The following is an 8189-nucleotide window of genomic DNA, read 5'->3' as shown; positions in this document are numbered from 1 at the left end:
AGACATATAAATTAATTAATAAAATGTAGCAATCTGTGTTAGTCAGATTTTTATTGCTGTAATCAAAACACCTGACAATGACAATTTAGAAGAGGGAAAGTTCTTTGGGCTCATGATTTTAGAAGTTCAGTTCATGGTTGCTCTGCTCTATTTCTTTGGGCATGAGGTAAAGCAGAAAAGTATGGTGCAAAGAAAATCTGCTGTTTCCTGAACAAATCCAGGAACAAAGGAGAAAGAGGGAAAGAGAGAGAGAAGCAGGGAATATAAGCCCCCAAAGCACACTTTTCTGTGTCCTACTTCCTCCAGCTAAGCTCTACCTGCCTATAGTTACTACCAAATTACTCAGTTCAAATTATTAAGCCATTAAGTGAAGTCAAAGCTCTTGTAATATAGTCCTTTCACCTCTGAGCTGCTAAGAGTCATAGCCAAGTAGTATGATGCATGGCATTTTTGGTTGATAGGTGAAGCCAGCAAGCCATTGAGATGATATGATTATGTTAAGATCTGCATTCTTATGGATATTAGACCCCTGCTGTCTACCTTGGCCTGCTAAGGGACCCCTGGAGAGTTCCCATTGGTTGGGGAAGTGCAGTAGGAGGGAATTCCGGAGGAGAGACTTCCTGTTGGGGTCCGGGAGAAGCGGAGTGTGTCGGTGTTCCCCCCCCCCCAAACAAAATAAAGTTTGTTCCTGCTTGAGTAGCTCGTGATTTTGTGCCCAGCCAGACTGTGGTACTGAGCATTCCTGCATTATTTTGTAACATGAGCTTATTGGAAGTTATCTCGTGTTCAAACAATAGCATTCAGTCTCTGACCCCAAAACATCATCTCTATCTCACAATTCAAAATGAAATCAGTTCATCTCCAAGAGTTCCCTTAGTCTTGCCAGTTTCTGCACTGACCAAAAGCCCAAGTCCAAAGTCTCCTCTGAGACTCAAGGAAAACTCTTGATTATAAGCTTTGTAAAGATCAAAAGTTACAAATAACCAATATACAATGACACAGAGTACACATTCTTATTCCAAAAGGGAGAAATAAAGGTATAGAAAGAAAGTATGGGACCAATGTAAGATTAAAACCCTCTGGAAAAAACAAGTTTGGAGTTCCACAAACAGGATCTGGGCCACATGTTAGCAAGATGTTCTTTCCAAAGGGCTTGCTTAGCTCTTCCTCTATAACCTTACTGTTTACAAGCCATTGGCCTCTCTCTTAGCTTAGTTCTCTTTGCAACCAACAGTTCCATGGTACTGATATTTCTTAATTTTAGGGGTCTCCATTACAGTTTCAGCTTCACCTTCACATCTTTATGTATCAACATATCAGAGACTGTCCATCAAGATTTTTAACACAGTTAATATTTGCCTGTCCTCCCAGGACTTCCTTTGAAAGCTCAGTGAAAGTCGCCACATGTCCCTAACTCTATCACCCTGCATTTCAGCAGAACCAGCCCCATGTGGATGAAGCCAAAATCTGCTGTCATCTCCAGCAATAGTTCAGCCCCTTTGGATGAAGATTGACACAATCTCTTCACGCTCAAGTGACTAAGCACCTGAATCCTTGGGAAACAACTTCTTAACCACCTCTGATTAATTAGTTTTCCAAAAAATTCAGCCCCACAAAATTTATCACCACACAGACAAAAGGTAGGCAAATTCATTTCTATAATGTAACATGGATGGTCTCCAGTCCAATTCCCAGTTAGTACTTGTTCCCCCCCTAAAATTTTATGAGTACAGTCTTTTCTGTTTGCATTTCAGTTGCCATTCTTGTCTTCTGAGCTCACACAAAATATTGCCCATTAATTTCAAATCGAAACATGCTAAGGCTTCTGCAGCCTACATGTCCAAACATTTCCAAAATCTCACACAAACCAGGTCCAAAGTATTCTGAACCAAATGGTCAGGTTAATCATAGCAATGACCTTAATTCTAGTATCAAGTGCATGGGCTCTCTCTTGTCCAGCGAGAAGGTCCTCTGAACAGGGTAGAGGAGATCCGGAGACCAAGCAGCAAGCAGGTCTGATTTTATTGTGCAGTTACCATGTATATGTACTTCTTAGGCCGTAGCTAAGCAGATGATAGGCAGCCACCAATGCAATTTCTGCTAACTGTCCTTGCAGCAACCAATCTAGGAGTGGGCCATGGAGCAAGTGCAAAGACTGCAACACATGACCTCACTCCCAGTGCTGTGCCTACAGGGTAAGCAGCCTGCCACTCACACGCCTAGCATGAGGGGAGTGGCCTGCCACTCAGACACTCTTAACATATATCATGTATGCAGTATTCCATCCGCTTGTCCCCACAATCAAGTTTTGTGGTAGTCAGCTTGTTATCGCTGTGGCCAAAACAGCCAAGATATGCAACTTAGAGAAGGAAGAGATAATTTAGATTCACAGTTTCAGAAGGTAAATCTAAGACTGGCCAACTTCACTACTCAGTGCATCAAATGAGGCAAAAACCACCATGGCAGAATGACATGCCAGAGTAAAACTGCTCAGTTCACGATAGTCAGGAAGCAGAGAAGAGAGAGAAGCCAAGGAGAAAAAATACACCTTCCAGTTACCAACCAGTTAGTTCATTCAAATTATTAATCTATAAAATGGATCAATCCACTGGTTAGGTTATAGTTATCATAATCTAATCATTTCACGATTGAAAATTCTTGCATTAACTAATGTGAGCTTACTGGAGGACACTCCATATCTAAACCACAACAGAGTTCTAAGATTAGTAGGACTACAGTAAACCCTTTTAAATGTATTTACACATCTGCAGAAGTAATTTGTCATTTTAGAGAGATGTTAGTCTTTAAAGGAAAAACAATTAGGTATAATGACTAGCTTTGATAAAGTTCATACAATTCTTTCCAGAGAATAGAATAGGCCACCTTTTAGGGCTGACAAACACTTAGCATGTGTCAAGATGTTGAGCCCCTGAAAGGCATGGGACAAGCATGAAAGATATCAGAGTCTAATACTAATAAGACTATAATTTATGCAATAGATTTCTATCTCTACAAAAAAAAGATTAAATAAAAATTAAAGATAGATTGAAATAAATTTTTTTTAGACTTTGCAAGCTTCTCTAGAGAAGTCTTTTGGCATACATAGCTTTTCACATGAAGATAATGAACTGGCACATTTATTATGACTTCTAGTTCTTCTGGAAGTTTGGACATTTATTGCTAATAAATTACAAAGTTTACACATCTGTCCCTTATGAGTATCTCTACCTTTAATGAGCATTCTAGAGTCTTAACAACTTTGGGAAACTTGTAAAATTGAAATTTTGATCTTGTAAGACATCAAGAAAGGGAGAGTTAATTCAGATTTGGAATAAAAGCAATATGTACAGTTGCCAAATCTTCTTCAAATTGGATTTCTTTCATTGTAGATTTTATTCAAGTTTGTTTAATAGGTTTTTACATAAAAGAGTTAATATTATGCTGGGGCTAATACTAGCCTACTTGAAAACCAAGGTTTTTCCCCTTAAAAACTGTATTTAAAATCATCATGGAATATGGTGTGTGTTGCACAATATTCTCATCTGTGTAACTCTCCTGGATTGCACTAATTGCATTTGCACAAAAGCTGCAGTTCTTAATAACTGATGGGAAACTGATATGGCAACCTCTCTGTCATGGTGGCTGATCCATAAATTTACTCTTATCTATCTGTGGCATCCCTATGTATATATCCCTAGGGAAAGGGACATAAGTAAGTGATGCAGGGTCCTGGGAGTGTGCCTTTCTATGGAATAAAAACCTATCTGCTTTGTCTTTACTCCTTTTCCTTCCATGAAGCTAATCAATATCAGATTGAAGGCTGTTTATATCTTGTAGGCCTGATCTGTGGCCCTAAGCAATGACTAACTCAGTTCAGAGATAGTCAAAGATTGCCTTGCTATGAATTAATGTTATGATGGAGCTAGTTTTTAAAAGGCTAATAAAACCTTTAGATTCATGAATTCTTATGTATCAAACCAAACCGACCCCTATAATGTAGTTTCTTTTCATTTTCTGTGAGTTTGTTACTGTTTATTCAAGACATTTTGTGAGAGAAGTGATGAAAAGATTAGGATATTAGCTGCAATAAATCTAAACATATTTTTTTTCAAAGCAACATTAAAATGATTTAATAGCTTAAACATATTAAATCAAACTATATTTTCAATTTTATAGTTCAAAAATTTTAAATTATTTCTGTTGCTTTCCTGACTGCTAGAACACAATGCAAAAACTAATGTACAATAATATGTATTCTTTAAAATAAAAGAATTATGTTAACTAAAATTTTGTGTATGACTAATCCCAATTCATCTCCCTATCTTTCTTTGCTTGATTAGACCCAGAAGACTGGATGAATGATGAACTCACATGTGACAAAAGACTTTCTAAGCATGAATATTGGCAGGAACCTCTCTTAATTTGGCATTAAATACTGTAACTGAAAGAAAAGTATCATTTTCCTCAGATTTACCACAAGGAAAAATAATACACAGAATCACAATAATAATGACATAATATTATTGTCACAAGAATAATCAATCCTTTGTGACTTTGGGGGGGGGCAGGTATTTATAATGCATTACAAATTTAATACAGAATTATTGTCTGTTGTTTCTGACATATGTCATAGTACACCTGTTGGGAGTTTGTTTTCTTTGCAAAATTATTTTTTTTAATTGTAAAACATTAAAATTTAATAGATACAGTGATATCAATAGACATGGGATGGTACAGAATGCCAAGACTTTTTATTCCACAAAAGCAATTAAGAGAGTGGGGGTTGGGGGAGACTGTCAGAACCAATGTTTTTAAGGACTTGGTGTCTTAGTCTGTTTTCTGTGCAGTAGCAACTCACCTGTGATTCAGTAATTTGTAAATAATAAAGGTTTATTTAGCTTGTGGTTCTGGAGGCTGGAAAGTCTAAAAGCATGTTGTCAGCACCAGCTCAACATCTGATGAGGACCTTCTTGCTGCATTGTAACGTGGCAGAGTGCCATCCATGGAGAGACAGAGCAAATGAGCCAGAGACAGCTCCTTTTTATAATAAATCCATTCCTTTCATGACCCCCTTATCAATGAAGGGATTAATTTATCTATGAGGGCAGAGTCTCAACACTGTCATATGGGGAATCACATTTCCAATATATGAATTTGGGGGGATAATTAAACCAAAGCATTCTGGAATCTAATAAAAAAAAAACTTACAACTAGAAGAAGAATTAACATAGGAAAAATGATGAATTTTTGTTAAGATAACTATTGCATTTTTATCTATCTTTTGACCTCCCTCACTCCCTAAATCAAGGCAGGCTTGATGAGGACAATTATTCCCAAGGAGGCTGCTGATATCAGAAGGAATAATAATAAACATATAGTCAAAAACTTGTGATTGTATGTTTTGACTTTCTACTGAATCCCTGAAGGCTAGGATCAAGGTCTTGCATTTATTTTACCTGTCTCAGATCTTCTCTAGAATGGAGGTGCTTTCCCAGGCATCATTAATTGTTAAATTAAGCATTTATATATAAATGTTTAATTGCTAGTGCCTGCAGCAAAAAAGAAAAAAAAAAAAAAGAACCATTTTAACAAGTAAAAAACCTCTAAAGAAAGCTGAAGGAAGAGACACTTGAGGGAATAAGGGCTTAGAAAGTGTGTTAGCAAATCTTGAGGCCACATGTATACCCAGGATGAAATGTCTGCTAAGAAAGGACTTGCCATCACTCCAAGTTCTCACCTATGCTGACCTTCCCATTTCACCCAGAAGGGAAGAGAAGAGAATCCTGCATTGAAAACTGCCCTCCCCACCTCAAGCACTGGAGCATTTTAACTCAGAGCCAGTCTGAAAATATTAAGAGAGCTGTTTGTTTTAGGGGATAGTTTCCATTTACTTCAGAAATTTTCTATCAAATCAATAGGCACAAATGAAATAGATTTCATTAGTCCCATAGGAAAAATAATACAGACTTTCTAAAATCTGCTTAGAAAAGTCATAAAACAAATACAAAAAGTAGTACACTGTAATATTCAGAATGTCTGGTTTCTAATAAAAATAAGTGATATAAAGAAATAAGGAAGTATGACTGTAAGGTCCTTGCTGAGCATCTGGGTGGCCATCTTAAGTGACAGCCACCATTTTCCCACCCCAGGGTCTTTCTGAGAAAGGCACATCACTCCCTTACACCAACCCCACTCTTAAATTGCCCAGATTAGGACCCATCTAGCTCTGATCCCTGAGCTTGGCCCATAAAAGCCCCCAAATCCAAGCATGTCCTGTCTCCTTCACTCTGTGGAAAGATTATAGTGGTGAGCCACAATGGGACCTTTATCTGTTGAATCTGACAAATAAATTCTCATGTGTATCTCTGCCTGGTTTTTGTCTTTCATTTCTCACCCTTTTCCCACTTCCTCACTTTACTTTCAATAACCCATTTATGCAAAAAGGTAATCATAGAAACTGCTCCTCAGGAAGGTCAGGCATTGAATTTACCAGGTAAACATTTAAGATTGACTATCTCAAATATGCTCAAAAAGCTACAGTAAAATAAATAAATAAATAAATAAATAGTTAAAAAAAAAAAAGAAACGCTAAAGTAAGCCACAATTCACACACACACACAAAAAATAATAATAATTAAAGGAAACTGGGAGAAAGTTCTATCACCAAATAGAGAATATCAATAAAGATATGGTGCACATCTGAAATCCCAGCAATTCAGGATAAAGGGTCAGGAGGATCAAAAGTGCAAAGCCAACCTCAGAAACTTGGCCAGGCCCTGTCCCTAAATAAAATATTAAAAGGGCTGAGGATGTGACTTAATTGTTAAGCCCCTGGGTTCAATTCCCAATATTCCCCTTTTTCACCCCACAAAAAACAAATAACCAAACCAACCAAACAAAAACAGAACTCATTAAAATATTTGAAATAATTAAATAATACTGTTGAAATTACCCGGTCTGGGCTGGGGATGTGGCTCAAGCGGTAGCGCGCTCACCTGGCATGTGTGTGGCCCGGGTTCGATCCTCAGCACCACATACAAACAAAGATGTTGTGTCCGCCGAGAACTAAAAAAAAATAAATATTAAAAAAAATTCTCTCTCTTTCTCTCTCTTTCTCTCTCTCTCTCTCTCTCTCCCTCCTCTCTAAAAAAAAAAAAAGAAAAAAGAAAAAAAAAGAAATTACCCAGTCTGAGGTGCAGAAATACTAAGGGAATGAAATAAAATGGAATGAAACCCCTGGAACACAACCCATGAGGAGAGCAAAGAGAGTGGAAGTGAAAGGGTAAAGTTTCTAAGCTGGAAAGCTTGAATGTAAAAGATTAGGTATTATTAAGTTCCTCTGTTACACCCAGATTCCTGAGATAGTTAAGACAACGCCCTACTGGCCATTTAGCCTAGGGCCCTTTGCAGTTCGTCACAGGGCCCGAACCAATCAGTTTGAATGTGTATCCCCCTTAGGAGTGACCAATCACCCCCGCCCGACCTGTTCCGCCAATGAATGTGCTAATCACGTCTCAGAGTTGTTGTTCAATTTTCCCGTGCCTCATGATGATTTGTTCTGATGTATGCAAAGCCCACCGCCCTCTCCAGAAAGTGTACTTAAGCTCTGCTTGACCTCAGCTCGGGGCTCCAGGCTGCTCTCCCTTCTTCAGTGAGCACAGGACCCCAGCTTGCTGGAATGGATCCCCAATAAGTCCCCTTTTGCCAATTGCATGGAGCCAGTCTCTTGTGTGGTCTCTTTCTCCGACGTTCCGCCGGACCCTTACAGAAGGATATTACAGAAATAGTAGTAAAGCTTCCAAAATACGGTAAGATGTCTGAATTTCTGCACTGAAGAGGCTTTAAAAAAATGTGGTAAACTAAAAGGTGAAGAATATGAAAAATAAGTCCAGGGACATTTTTTCTCTAGGTTTTGTCATTTAAAATCCCAGAACTTCAGCAAGGGGAAGGAAACACAAAAGGAATTTCACCTGACTAGTATCTGATTCTAATGGGTCACCTGACACCAATAAAATAAGCCCCAGGAAATTCCCTATTTACATTCCTGTCCTACCCTAAACAAAGCCTCTATAACCCAGACCTTTGTTTCTGTCCATCACCGTTTTGTGTTCCCAAAATGAGCTGCGCAAGGGTTCCACCGATTGATTTGTCCCTCAAATATTGAATGAAGAAAAGCCTGCTGATCTAAA

Source organism: Ictidomys tridecemlineatus, chromosome 12, assembly GCF_052094955.1.
Source record: "Ictidomys tridecemlineatus isolate mIctTri1 chromosome 12, mIctTri1.hap1, whole genome shotgun sequence".
Classification (NCBI taxonomy): domain Eukaryota; kingdom Metazoa; phylum Chordata; class Mammalia; order Rodentia; family Sciuridae; genus Ictidomys; species Ictidomys tridecemlineatus.
This window is presented reverse-complemented; position numbering follows the sequence as displayed.